General features: G+C 45.7%; 1 protein-coding gene across 4 annotated transcripts in view; it reads left to right on the top strand.

Annotated features, from left to right (window-relative positions):
* The window catches only part of PCNX2 (pecanex 2), a 3,925,748-nt gene that overhangs the window by 2,769,162 nt on the left and 1,141,596 nt on the right, over positions 1-14,990 (top strand). The gene's annotated exons all lie outside the window — the stretch shown is intronic.

Below are 14,990 nucleotides of genomic sequence, written 5' to 3'. Positions count from 1 at the left end.
TAGGAAAAGGGAACACTTTCGCTGACCAGATAGCCAAACAGACTGCCACTGATCTCTCTTCAGAAATGTGTACTTCAAGGGAAGCCACAAATGTCTGGACTTTGGACGAGGGTATTTAATCCGTGAAAAACATTCAAGCTGATGCCACGTTAGAGGAATCGAAGAAATGGGCGGAGGGTTTGGCAAAATTGGAAGATGATGGGTGTTGGGTGGATAAAGTAGAAGGGAAATGGTTACTGCCTGATGCATACATTATGATGATGGTTGCTATGGCTCACGGTCCCACCCATATTTGTACACAAAAAGTTACCAAAATGTTGCAAAATGTGTGGGTGAATGACAAAATCTCTAAAGTAGCCGAGCGCTTTGTCCAGGGGTGTATGATTTGTTTTCAGCATAATGTGGGAAAAGGCACATCGACTCCTAGGGGTAGTTTTGGTCCACCTTCTGTCCCCTTCAAGGTAATTCACTTCGATTTCATTGAAATGGAGCGTTGCAATAACTACAAATACGTACTAGTTGTTATCTGTGCTTTTAGTAAATGGGTTGAAGCCTTTCCTGTCAAAGGTGCCACAGCTATGACAACGGCGAAGACCATGCTGAAGGAATATTTTCCTAGGTTTGGTTTGCCAACAGTCATCTGGTCGGACAATGGTCCACATTTTATCGCTGCTGTAATTCTGCAGATATGCGCGGGATTACAGATCAATAAACGGTTCCATTCAGCTAGGCACTCTCAGAGTGCTGGTTTAGTAGAAAGACATAACAGCATCATCAAGAACAAGCTCGCTAAAACGTGTGCCGGCACCAAACTGAAATGGCCGGACGCCTTACCGATCGTGTTATTATCTCTGAGAACGACCCCTCAAACTAAGACACGGCTCTCTCCATTTGAGGTGGTCATGGGTAGGCCAGCTAACATTTGGAATTTGCTAAAACCCTGTTCGCTACGCGAGGTTGAAAATGTACTTCTTTCTGACTATTGTGGAAAGTTAACTAAAAATCTGTATTTGATATATCACCAGGTGCGAGAGGCTTTACCTGTCAAGTACGAGGGCCCATACCACAGCATACGGCCGGGAGATTGGGTCCTCGTCAAGTCATTTGAACAATCTTCTTGCCTCGCACCTCACTGGCGGGGCTCCCACCAAGTTCTACTGGTCACACAGACAGTGGTGCGAGTGGAGGGGAGGAAGCATTGGATCCACGCGTCTCACATCAAGAGGATTCCTTTCCCTTTGCCACACGCTACAGAAGATACAGAACCCCTCACCAATATCATAACCAACAATCACAAAGCATTAAACAGCATCAGGAGTGCGTGGGAGACTCTCCCTGAGCCTGTGGGACCTGGGGAAACAGCTGCTTCATCTCCACACTCTCCAACAGATACTTTTGCACCAGTGTCAAATTCTGTGTTAAATCCTGCTTTGAATTCGCCGCTTCCATCAGGAAGTAACGACACATTTATTTGTTTTTTGTGTTGGTTTGTTTGTTTATTCATTTGTTATGCGCACCAGACTCGTAAGTAAAAGGGCGCAGCAGTATGGAAATGCAAAGCTTACAAGGTTGCGAAATGAGCACAATATACAATATTTACATGCTTACAAGATATACACAATGTACAAAGTAAGGGCAAAGAATAAAAATGGCCTGAATAATTACAGAAATAAAACAATAAGCCCTATACAAAAAATATATATTACAAGAGTAAGGCCCTTCCTATATCACTTAGGCTCACAAGTAGACTAGCTTGCGCACAGGAAGACTAGATTGCACATAGTCTTCAAATGTAGCGCCGTAATACACTATTAACGCAGGGTAGGAAGGTCTCTTCAGGTACAGGGGGACTAGGGGTCAGTGGCAATGATGTATTTTATTATATTTTTTCTGAAGTGTAGGTAGGGTTGGTCAGCTCTCAGATCTTGAGGCAGTGCGTTCCAGAATTTAGCAGCCTTTACAGTAAAATTGTTACCACCAATAGTAGTGAGCTTGTATTTAGGTATGGTCAGACAATTAACATTCCCAGTTCTGATAGGTCTGAGAGAGGTTCTTCTCTGGAGTTTATCTGTAAGGTAGCTGGGGGCTGCGTTATTGAGGGCTTTGTAGGTCAAGGAGAGGGTTTTTAATTGTATTTTATTGGATGTAGATAACCATTTGTGCTGGTGTCTCAAAGAGGAGATGTGGGTTTTTTTATTTATGCCTAGGGATGCTCTTAGGGCATTGTTCTGTAGTGTTTGGAGCTTTTGGATGGTAGATTTATTAGCACCACTGTATAGGGCATTACAGTAGTCAATTCTGGAGAGTATTAGGGCTCTGGCAGGATCAAGCAGCTGTTGTCAGAGAGGAAAGGCTTACCAGTTCTGAGTAACTTACAAGTGTAAGCTGTAGAGGAGGTAAGGGATTTGATCTGTTTATCAAAAGACAATGTGGAGTCCAAGTAGAATCCAAAGGTTTATACCTCCTTAGAGACTTTCATGGTGTTCCCGTCAATATTAAAAGAGGAAAATTCATGGCCTAGTTTTTTAATGTTGGCCTGTGAACCCAGAATTATTAGCTTGGTCTTATCATCGTTCAAGCACAGGCCATGAGTAGCCATCCATGCTTGGATGATAAGGTAAACTTTGTTCACTAATCCTGTGTCTGTAATGTAATCCCCAGAAAGCGGGAGGAGAATCTGAGTATCATCTGTGTAATTAGTATAGAAGATACACAGATGGACCAGGTCGTCAAACAGTGGCTTAGTGAAGATATTGTAAAGGGTTGGCGAGACGCAAGAACCTTGGGGAACACCGCATAGGATGGGTGTTGGGTCAGCGGCTGCCGAGGGGGAGAAGACTCTCATAGTTCTCTCACTCAGGAAGGACTCAATCCATTTGATGGCTCCAGTTGAGAAATGGGCTGCAGAATCAAGGTGTCAGCATAGGACCTTGTGATTGACCAGATCAAATGCGGCAGAGAGATCAAGTAGAAGCAAGAGTACTGTCCTCCCTTTGTCTCTCTGCTCGTCTTTTTGGGACTTTAGGTCGATTAAGGCTGTCTCTGTTCCGTGTAGTGGCCGGAAACCAGATTGTCTGTTTCCTAGGAGTTTGTGCAGTTCAAGGTGCTTTTGAATTTGGTTATAGGCAGCTTTATCCAATATTTTGAGTAGAAATGGGACCGTGGTAATGGGACGTTAATTAGTGGGAATAAGAGGATCTAATGACTGTTTCTTGAGGAGGGGGAGCACCCAAGATTGTTTGAGATTAGCAGGGATGGTACCTGTGGCAAATGAGGCATTTATCAGTTTCATAATGAATGGGGATAGTTCTCTGGCAGCTTCCTTTATTAGTTGTGCTGGGCAGATATCGCCTTTGCAATTTGAGGGCTTCAATGACAGGATAATTTTTTCTACCTCCAAGGTAGACATTTTGGAAAAATGGAAGGTAGTATTGTGTGCCGGTGGTGAAACATTAGGCAAAAGGGTATTGGGCGAGTGCTGTAGGTTCAGTACTTCTTTTTTTTTTGTTGAATTTTATTTTGGAGTGTGTTAATTTCATTGGCTAGGGCATGTTGGATGTCTGTACACCAGGATTTGTCCTTGGTGCAGACATCAGGTATAGCAATTGGGGACTCCAGTTCCTTGAGTATGGAAAAGAGTTCTTTCATACTAGAATTAGAGTTTGCAATACGCTCATCGTAGGAATTACGTTTTCCCGGCAAATTTCCTTCTTATAATGGGAGGAAAGTGAGGTTAATTTAGCTTTGTTCTCACTGGAGGGGCATAGTCTCCAATTGGTTTCACTTTTATTCTTTAAGATGGTGAGGTCTTTAAGTTGAGGTGTGAACCATTTGTTTAAGTGGGCTATTGGTTTACAAGGTCTGAGTTTGACAGGCGAATTTTGTCCAGTGTGGTGAGAATAATATTGTTAAATTCCTGAACTAGGATACTTGGATCAAGATTTTCTGGCAGTGCATTGAGGGTGGGCAGGATGGCAGGGATAACTTTCTCTACAGTGATACTTTTTTTACTTCTAGTTGAGCATGGTGGCGCTTATGGCTGAGCCAATGGAGTGGGTCTTATACTGGATAGGTGGAATGACATCAGAAAGTGGTCTGTCCACGATAACGGCAGGATGGAAGCGATAGTAACTGAACAGTCCACTATCCAGTCCAGAATTCTCCCTTTTAGGTGGGTAGGTTCATTGACTTTTTGGGGAAGGCCTAATGTGTTGATTGTGTTTACTATATCTGTTGCATTTTTATCCGTTTGGTCATTAAAACCTAAGTTAAAGTCTCCTAATAGGAGTAGTTGCGAGGTAGGTTTAAGATTGTTCGAGATTATGTTATGCAGATCTTCCTCAAAGGAACCAAGAGGGCCAGGCGGTCTATATATTAGGTGAATCGTGAGTGATTGTGAGTTATTTATCTGAAATTTGGCAGTAAGAACTTCACATGATTGAGACAGATGGGTGGTTGCTAGTCTAAGTCCAAGACCAGTTTTAGCAATAATGGCAATACCGCCAGCTCGGGCGTTGTCTCAGTCTTGTCTAACTATAGTGTAGCCATCAGGGATAGCTAGCATAAGTGCGGGTCCTGCTGCATCATGGAGCCATGTTTCCGTAATTGCAAGGAAGTCGAAGTTGCCTTCAGAGATTAGGTCGGCAGTATCGGTAGCATGGGCGACAAGCGATCTAGCATTGAGAAGCGCTCCTTTAAGGGGGGAGTCTCAGATGCTTTATTGACTAGGATGGGTTTGTCAGAATTATTATTGCAAGACTTAAACTTATAGTTATTAAGTTGAAGGGTATTCAAATTCGAGATGGCCGGTGGAGGAGACAACTTTGAATGGCTAGGTCTCAGACTAGGCTTATGGTTGGTTTTAAGGTTAGTGGCCGGTAGGGATCTTCTCAAAGGTTCGTATAATTTAGTTAATCTGGCACGGAGTCTGTCATTTCTATTGGATGTGGCACATGGTAGAGAGGCGTAAGATACTGTCTCTGGGGCTCTGTCATATATGGATGGTTTCGTGGGCACAGTATTTGTAGGGGTTGGCAAGCTAGGGTCTAGGAAAGGTGCTAGCGACTGGGCAATGTGTTCTTGGCTTCTAGAGTTCACATACATGGCAACAGCCATAGTGCAAAGCAGTATTACTAAGTTTAGCATCCTTCCAATCCCAATATCAAAGAAGGTACAGCACATAGGTGACTCAATTACAGCTAAATGACACAGATTGGTGAATGCAACTAGAGCATGACTGGCATGAATCGGTTGACAACATTAATTAAAGCATTGCATGAAGCAGGCTGATGTCAGGGCAATGATAAGGCGCAGGTATGGAGATTGGCAATAGTACGTTACAACAGCTAACAAAGGTCAAAGTTAGAACAATGACGGCATTAGACTAGAGATTGTGGCAGGCATAAGACAATGATTGATATAGTTGGGAGTACACTATCTAATGCCTAGCAGATGTGAAACTCGGACTAGTTGCAAGTCTATACTAGACACCATGTCGGTGGGACAATTTTCAATGAGAGAGCTTGTAATTAAGCTAGCGTCAGTTGCAATAAACATACATGTCAATCACAGTGGAAGATGCACATAGGCTAAATGCAGTAATCAAGTGGAAGCAATCAAATGGGATATGCACAAAGGCTAAATGCAGCAATCAAGTGGAAGCAATCAAATGGGATATGCACATAGGCTAAATGCAGTAATCAAGTGGAAGCAATCAAATGGGATATGCACATAGGCTAAATGCAGTAATCAAGTAGAAGCAATCAAATGGGATATGCACATAGGCTAAATGCAATAATCAAGTGGAAGCAATCAAATGGGATATGCACATAGGCTAAATGCAGTAATCAAGTGGAAGCAATCAAATGGGATATGCACATAGGCTAAATGCAGTAATCAAGTGGAAGCAATCAAATGGGATATGCACATACGCTAAATGCAATAATCAAGTGGATGCAATCAAATGGGATATGCACAAAGGCTAAATGCAATAATCAAGTGGACGCAATCAAATGGGATATGCACATAGGCTTAATGCAGTAATCAAGTGGAAGCAATCAAATGGTGGAGCCATGTAGGCTAAAAGCAATAATCAGATGCAACGTTTAGCACAGCCTCGTGATAAGATACGGTAGGTAAATGTGCAGCGAGCGGGGTACAAGCACATATTGACGTGAAGAGTGCATGCAGGAGGTAAGCACGCGTAGGAGGGCTTGTGAGGGATACAGATAGTAGCCAGTGGCGTAGCGACGTTTGCACCCATAAAATTATGTTCATCATGTCATGTCAATGGGAGGCAGGGATGTGCAAGGGCTAGCGCTAATAAGTGAGCATGAGGTCATTCATCAATGAGGCCGTAGGCGCCGCCATGATACAGACAGCGTTGGCGGGGCAAAGTTCGCCAACGGGTTCTGGGAGGGTGGGATAGGTGGTGGTTAGGTTGCTTTTATGCAATTTACCGAGATAATTGTCGTTCTTCAGTTGAGACGGGCAGGGGTTCTGACCCTGGGCACTGGTGTCACAGGACAGGCACGGGGCAGGCTGAGTGCCTTAATAGGGTGCCTTGGTATGGGAGCCGGCTCGCACCTTCTGGCGGAACAAGGCAGGAGAAATACTGCAGTGGACCAATTGGCTTCACTGCACAATGCTAGGCGACAGAGTGCAACAACAGGCGGCGGCCATCTTAGATCGACCCCACGCGGTCGGATGCGGCGAAAAATCAAAAATAGCCATTAAAGCATTGATTTCCTTGTCGTCAAGGTGCACGTACCAGGAGGCCTCTCCTTTAGGAAACTGGACTCCTGTCCTTGCTATGGGCAGCTCGTTGCGATGATCTGATCAGCTGGCCCTTATTGGATCAGCAGAGGTGCGGCACGGGATGGGCTCCTGCCCCTCCAACGACCAGCTGCATTCACGGGGACACAGGCATGGGACAGGCTGAGTGCCTTAATAGGGTGCCTGGGTATAGGAGCCGGCCCGCGCCTTCCGGCGGAACTAGGCAGGAGAAATACTGCAGTGGACCAATCGGGTTCACTGCACGTTGCTAGGCAACAGAGTGCAACAACAGGTGGCGGCCATCTTAGATGGACCCCACGCGGTCGGATGCGGCGAAAATGCAAAAATAGCCATTAAAGCATTGATTTCCTTGTCGTTGAGGTGCACGTACCAGGAGGCCTCTCCTCTAGGAAACTGGACTCCTGTCCTTGCTGTGGCAGCTCGTTGTGAAGATCTGATCAGCTGGCCCTTATTGGATCAGCTGAGGTGCGGCACGGGATGGGCTCCTGCCCCTCCGATGACCAGCTGCATTCACGGGGACACAGTTTGCAGATCACTCAGTACCAGGGATCACAAGGCACGATCTGCGTCTGAGGAGTTAGACTTACTGCACGGTTCGGCTGTGCCATCAAGGGAAATCATCAAAGGGCTTGTCTCTTTGGCCCGATTTTTCTTGAGATCGCCAGCAAATTAACTTTGGTAAATTTGTTTGAAGAAACAATGCCTGCAACCGTTCCCACTCGTACGGAACAGATAAGAGACTGTGTGACCGATAGTGAAAATGAACAATCCAATGCGTGGGCCCCGAAAACGTATTGTTGTCTTGTGATAATGTTAACTGGTTTTACAATAGTCATTGCCTTAGGATTCTGGTATCTGGAAGAAGTACATCCGCTTGAAATTCTGTTACCCATTGAAAATGTACCTACTGTTTCTACGCCTTTCGTTCATCTGCACACTCTATCTCCTAGAGACTCTCAGCATAGACAGAATTACCATAACACTACTCTATTACTCATTATGAATGCTACACATGCCATTTTTAATAAGTCCAATTGTTGGGTCTGTTCGCATTTACTGCAACACTGGGACAAGGGGCTGGGTTGGTATATTCATCCTTTACCTTTGACAACTGCATGCTATGCTTCTCTAAGGGCACTATTCTTTGGCCGATGGAACAATAGCATCTCGGGGAACTTTGATGGAACCAAATTGAACGATTTTGACAAACATGTTCTAACGCCCCTGGGATGCTCACTCTTTGCGAATAGGAGCAAGCCTAATGTTGCTTCTATTAGGCCTTCTGATAGACTGTCAGTCCTTTTCAATCTTTGATCTCTTTAAAGATGGCTCCTATAGGCAATAGGGATGCCACGCCACCTTCTTACACTGTTAACCACAGCCCCGATTCAATTTGCTTCTGCATACAGAGGAATGGTACTCAGTCAATGGGTGATTTCAAGGGTTGCGCCAACGTTGCGAATTTGACTAGTGAGGACAGACCTTTGTATGTAGGCGAACCTGTCTACTTTGTTTGTGGTAATGTAGCATTTCCATGGTTACCTAGGGATTGGCAGGGAACCTGTTATTTAGGGATTCTGTTACCCAGAGTATTCATTGCTAGCACTGTAGAAATGTCAAAGGCTCGTCCACGGCAGGACGAGAATGGCGATACTTCAGCACAAGTTCTGGGCGATGTAGCTAAATCCTTTGTGCCATTTTGGGGGCAAATACTGAACTCTGAAGCTATCAGAAGACTAGCGAGAGTACTGGAGAGGACCATCAACTGGACCACTGACATACTCTATAACATGACTTTAGAACAAAAAGCAATAAGGTTAGTGGCACTTCAGAACCGGATGGCATTAGATGTCTTCCTGGCTGAGCGTGGTAGGGTATGTAAATTAGTGGGGTCCGCTTGCTGTGTTTTCGTGTCATATTCCTCCCCAACTATCTTTAGGGCGATACAAAATCTGCATGTTCTCAGTTCAGAAGTGCATGTTCCCGAGGGAAACTGGGATCTTAGTGCTTGGTTCTGGGACTTCTTGCGATCTTGGGGATGGAAGCTACTTTCGGTCTTACTGAGTATTTTAGGTATTCAGGTGTTTTTCTGCTGTTGTATACAATGTCTTCCTGGTATGTGTTCAATGTTAGGAGGATGTTGTTCACAAGCGATGGGTACAATAGGACACAAGGTATACGCTCCAGAGAAAATATCTAATGAATTTGTGCTGAAGGAAATCTCAGTATCTGACCTCATGGCAATTGATATCTCTGACTGTGATTCAGGATGTATGGACTTTGAGACGTGGAGTTACTCATAAAGTGACTAGAAGTAGTTTAGCGCTTTGCTTAGGCCAAAAGGAGGGTTTGTTAAATGGGATATTATATTGTGCCTCCTTTATTGTATATGTTGGCCTAAGCCCAGTCGCTCTGCGAAGAAAACCACATTGCAAAGTTCCGATCTTAGATCGACTTTGCCGCTATTTTAGGTCCATCCGCCATTTTGATTTCTATTCCAAAGCAATTCCGTGTTCTAAAATGGTGGACAGTGTTTCCCGCTTGTAACTGAGCCGTCCTGAACCTTGTACATGAGTTAATGTATAAACTGTCCGTTGGCCGAATGTTTGGGTTGAGTAAAGAGACCTTGTCCCATGCCTGACTTGTAGACGGAGGATTACCTGCGCCAACAAGTCCGATCCGCAGACATACATCAACTACAATTTTATACCAATGGTGAACGTGGCCACTAGCTGAACTGTATTGTATAGGACATGTGCTAAGGATTATTGTTAAATCCGAGAACACACTGTTGCCATTGTAACTTGTTGATATGTAAACTGAGAATAATCCATGAGTAAATTGTTGGACAAGCCAGAAGTGAACTCGGCACAAACCCTAAATCATGTATTATTAACCTGCAGAGGGGCTGGACATTATGATTGGAAATGTATAAAATGTACAACTGTTTAGACGTCCAGTACCTCTCACTTATCACACCGAAAGGGCTGGTATTTGCTGTGATGTACTGAGAGCCAGATAGCTATCTGATACTTTGTTTCTTTGTAAACTGTACAGTTTTTAGAATAAAGATCTGTGAATCTTTATAAGCCCGTGTTTGGTGTATTTAATTTTTGCGGTACTCAGCCTCGATATTTCCTTTTGCTTTTACAATCGATGCACGTCTTACTTTATTAAACATAACACGGGAACTGCCAGTTTCCCCCACACCCCCTCTCTAACCCAACATCACTTCCCTTTGGGGATTGGACCGCAACAGCGGCCCTCCCACATAATGATGTGGAGTGGCTGCTACGAGTGTCTGCAGCACCCTGACATCTCCCCCCTTTTAAAAGTATAGTGTCCTCACCGTCTTTTACCCCATCTCTTCAATAAGTCTGTGAGGTTTCATGCGGCTCCTCAGTGGCCTCCTGGAGCTGCGCGGGGTCGCAGGGACTAACTGGGCCTGGGCCCAGCTTCCTTCTTCGTCAGATGCTTCTCCATCACGCCATCTTTCTTTGGTGCTGTCATCGTCTCTTTCCCAGGCTATCTCAGGCAGGGCCACTACTTTCTTAAAGTGTGATATGTTGCGTGTCACAGATAAGTGGCCTTCTCTTTGAGCAGTGATCATGGTACCTTTCTTTTGTGTGCCGGTTAGCGGGTCCATTGCAAACGTGGCATCCTCCTTCCTGCCTTTCGATTAGCATATTAGCACTTGATCTCCTGGTTCCAGCGTTGACTCTGGAGCTCGCCTCCTGTCGTCCGCTGTGTCTTTCATTTTGTTATTTTCGTCTGTTTCTTTTTCTCTCACTTATTGCTCTAGTGGGGTTGCGGGCAGCGGACCGGTAATCTTGTTTTGATGGGTCTCCTGAACATTAGGTCGGCTGGGCATACCCCTGTTGTGCTGTGTGGGGTGTGTCGATATTCTCTCAATAGTTGGTAGAGGGCTTGTTCAATCGGTTTGTTGAGAAAGGTGGCTATTTGGAGAGTCTGTTTGACATTGGCCATAAACCTCTCAATGATGCCATTGGCTTGTGGCCATTGTGGGGTTATTTTCCGGTGTTGAAAGCCCATGTACCTTACGAAGTTTTGGAAGTCCTGGCTGGTGAAAGGCGGGCTGTTATCTGATTTTATTACCATTGGGACTCCATTTGCCGACAGCATGCGATCAAACGCTGGGATGAAACTCGCGGCGGCCGTGCTCTCGATGACTTGCGCTTCCGGGAAGCGTGAATGTTCATCTGTTAGTATCAGTGCGTAGGTGCCGTTTCGAAGAGTACCAAAGAAGTCCACCGCTAGTTCATCCCACACTTGTTCCGGGAGAGGGGACATCTGCAGCGAATTCGGGTGTGGTGGCGAGGCCACTTGAGCGCACGTCGGCATCTGCCTACTAGTTCTCCCACTAGAGCGTCTAGCCTTGGGCACAACACCTTTTGCCTCAATAGTCACTTCGTGGCAACCACCTCTTGGTGGCCTTCGTGCGCCAGCCGGACCGTCTTCTTCTTGCGTAGTGACTCAGGGATCACCACCTTGCAGCCCTTCAATATGACATGCTCGTCTACGATTGAGAGTTCGTCCCTAACCTGGTCTATCCATCGAATGTTGTCTCGTACAGACTTGGGTTCTTGTTTGGCCTGTTGTTTCATATGCACCCTCCTTTCTGACTGTATGCAGTGTCTGATGATTCGAAAGGCCAGGTCCTGCTCGGACTGGGTGATGAGCTCTGACCACCCTACGGGGAGTGGCTGAAAGTGATGTACCACATAATTGATGTAGGCATCCGCTATGGACATCTGGGCGCATGTCGGCCCTGTGGGGTGGTGGGATAGATAGTCCACTGGATTGTCCTCTTTGCCGGGCCGATCTTTTTTTTATTTATTTTTTTAAACTTTATTTTTGAATTTTACATACCCTCGAAATACAAACACACCAACAAGGTGCACAATCAAAACTTGAGGAAAAGGAAACGGGGAGGTGTGGAAGGTGGAGGGTTGGGAGAAAAGGAAGGGAATAAAGAAAGGAAAAGAACTTCATAACATTACCCATTGACTGTTCCCCCCCCGAAGCCGCCCCTTCCCCTTCCGCCCCGGTATGAAATTAGAGCCCAATTTAATTCTTCGTCAGTGTCCGAAATTTAAAGTTCAGAGGGATGTGGAGGATCTCAATTCCATAGTCTCCTTTCAGGTGCCAGACGAATCAGAGCCTACAGATTCATTACTGTTTAGCAGATATGCGATATATGGTCCCCAGATGTCTGGGGGGCGTGCATGCAATGGCAGGGTTCTTATAAATTCGCTTTCCACATTCTGGCAGTATGTTATGTCTCTTTTCCATTCATCAAGTTTGGGTAGTGGGCCTCTGCCCCATGACATGGCGATCCTCCTCCGGGCCAGCACCAGAAGAAGGGCTGCTAATTTACGTGATGCAGCTTGAAGGTATTTAGTGAGACCCAGGAGTGGCCGCAGCAGAAGCGGGGTCACCTGTTCGCCTATGATGTCAGCAGTTATTTGTAAGACTGAGTTCCAGAAACATCGTATTCCGGGGCAGTCCCAGGCCAAGTGGAGGAAGTCCGCACGAGCCGCTGCGCATCTTTCGCATTGGGGCGACGTGTCTGGATGATGTTTGTGCTTCTTGACTGGGGTATAGTATATTTGGTGTACAAAGTTAAAATGTATTAATTTGTAACGAGTATTCAGTGCGACCTTTTGGGTTTGGTTTAGGATATAGGACCAATCTTCTGTGGATATCGTCTCCTGAATGGCAGTTTCCCAATTTTGCTGGGTTTTAGTACTGGGTTTCCCAATATCGGCCACCATGGATTTATATAACAGCGAGACCAATCTCCCTTCCCCCTGCGCTTGAATTGTGTTATGTAGTAACTCCCAGTTGGGGGGTTGTTTAGGAAATGAGGGAAATAGCTTGTGTAAGGTATGGCGTAATCTAAAATAAAGGAAAACATCTAGGGAAGTATTACCCCCCCTATCTTTGGCCATTTGTGGGGTTAGGAAGGTGCCCTCAGGGAACAGGTCTACGAGTGAGTGGACATTGACCTTGTCAGCCCATATTAGAAACACTTTTTCGTTTGTGAGGGGAATGCCGGGAATAAATCTGATTGGAAGTAGAGGGGATAATCTCACGTCTACTCCGTATTTGGTCGCCATCTTTTTACAGATTGCGTATGTAGACAAGACTGTGTTAAGCGTGTTATATGGGACTGGGATTTGGCTGACAGCGCTTAGCAGGTCCGGTGAGGCCAGGGCTCGTTCCACTTGCACGTGTGGGCAAAGAAAATGATCTGCGTACCAATAGCTCAGGAAGTGAGCCTGGGCCGCCCAATAGTATTTTTCTATATCTGGGAGCGCCAGACTCCCCTTGGATGTTGGCAACACTAGAGTGCTATACGCGACACAAGCTGGTTTACCCGCCTATATGAGCTCTAGAACTGCCGTCCTGATTTTTTGGAGAAAGGATTTGGGAAGGAGTAGTGGGATGTTTATAAATTAATACAGAAGTTTAGGAAGAATGACCATCTTGATCAAGGATACTGTGCCCCATATCGTTAACGGTAATGATTTCCACCTATGGATACGTTCTTGCATTGAGCTTAGCGTGGTGACATAATTATCTTGGTAAATCTCATGATGGTTACGTGACATGTAAATGCCCAGATAGTGCACCTTTGAGTGCTCCCATTTAAAGCCGTGATCGTCAATAAATTCAGTTGTATTGGGGGTCAAGGGAAACACTACCAATTTGGAAGGATTAATTTTTAGCCCAGACATTTGGCCGAATCTTATCACTTCGCGCATTACAGGGTTAAGATTCTCTTGGGGGTCACTGACAAACAATATGACGTCATCAGCGTAAAGAGAAACAATCAATCTGTGAGGACCTAGTTTAAGCCCTCGGTGCAGTTGGTTTTCTCGGAATCTCAAAGCCAAAGGCTCCATGATAAGGGCGAATATCAGTGCTGAAAGCGGGCAGCCTTGTCTTGTTCCACGCTCTAGTGATATGCTCGTGGATCTAATGTTACCCAGAGTGACATATGACCGCGGGTCGTTATATAACAGAGACACAAACTTGATAAAGAAATTACCAAAGCCCATCTGTCTAAGCGCTGCCATCATGAATGGCCATTCAACAGAGTCGAACGCCTTCTCGGTGTCAAGAAGTACCGCAATCGCCTGTTGTGTTGGATCTATGGCCTCGATGACTCCGAACAGTCTTCTGATGCCGTATGTGGTACTGCGTCCTGGAATGAATCCGGCTTGGTCTCCAATCACCAGGGCCGGCATGAGAGGGAGTAGCCGTGTTACAAGTATTTTGGCAAGAATTTTATTGTCCAGGTTGATTAAGGAGATCGGCCTGTAAAATGCGGAGTCGTCTGCGGGTTTGACGGCTTTATGTAGTACCACAACATTGGCTTCGCGCAGTGTGGGGGGAAGGCTTCCGTGCTCAACTGCTTCTTCGTAGACACGGAGGATGGATGCGTGGGCTTTGTAAAACTCTCCAATGAGCCTGTCTGGTCCTGGCGCTTTGGAGTTTGGAAGGGTTTTTATTGCCTCCAGAATTTCTTCCTCTTTTATCGGAGTGTTTAGTGGTTCTCGCAGGTCTGCCTCCACCCAGTATAGCTCAGTGTCGTTAAGATACTCCTGTATAGAGTTCAGATCTGAGTTACCTTTGGAACTGTACAGGTTCTGATAGAAATTCCGGAACGTGAGAGCTGTCCTTGAGCGTCTTTGACACATTCAACTCGTGTCGGGGTTTTGTCCATTGACAGTAGGCGGACCAACAAGGTGCCTGGTTTCTGTCCCTCCCCATATTGCTGGATCTGGTGACCATGACCCAGGAATTTTATCTCCCATTCGGCCGTTTCCCTGAACTTCAGAAGTTCCTCCTTTAGGTCGCTTGAGTGTGAGAATTTGGAGCAATGAGAACTTGATGCTCTAGAGCTTTCAAACGCTTCTCACTACTTGAGAGCTCTCTCCGGATCAGTCTTAGTATGCCGTTTTCTTTGGCCAGGCATATGCCACGTACAAAGCATTTTAGAGCTTCCCAAATGGTGCCGGGGGAATCGACAGATCCAACGTTTGTCTCGATGAAGGCCATTATTTCCTTGCATAGTTCATCTGCAAAGACTGTGTCGGCGAGAGAGCCATGTTTGAATCTCCAGTTGAGTCCAGGAACTGTTGCGCTCACTAGGGAGACGTCGAGTG

Source organism: Ambystoma mexicanum, chromosome 4p, assembly GCF_040938575.1.
Source record: "Ambystoma mexicanum isolate Mex_15411 chromosome 4p, UKY_AmexF1_1, whole genome shotgun sequence".
Classification (NCBI taxonomy): Eukaryota; Metazoa; Chordata; class Amphibia; order Caudata; family Ambystomatidae; genus Ambystoma; species Ambystoma mexicanum.
Note: the sequence above shows the minus strand (reverse complement) of the source record. Positions and strands in the feature narration are given on the sequence as shown.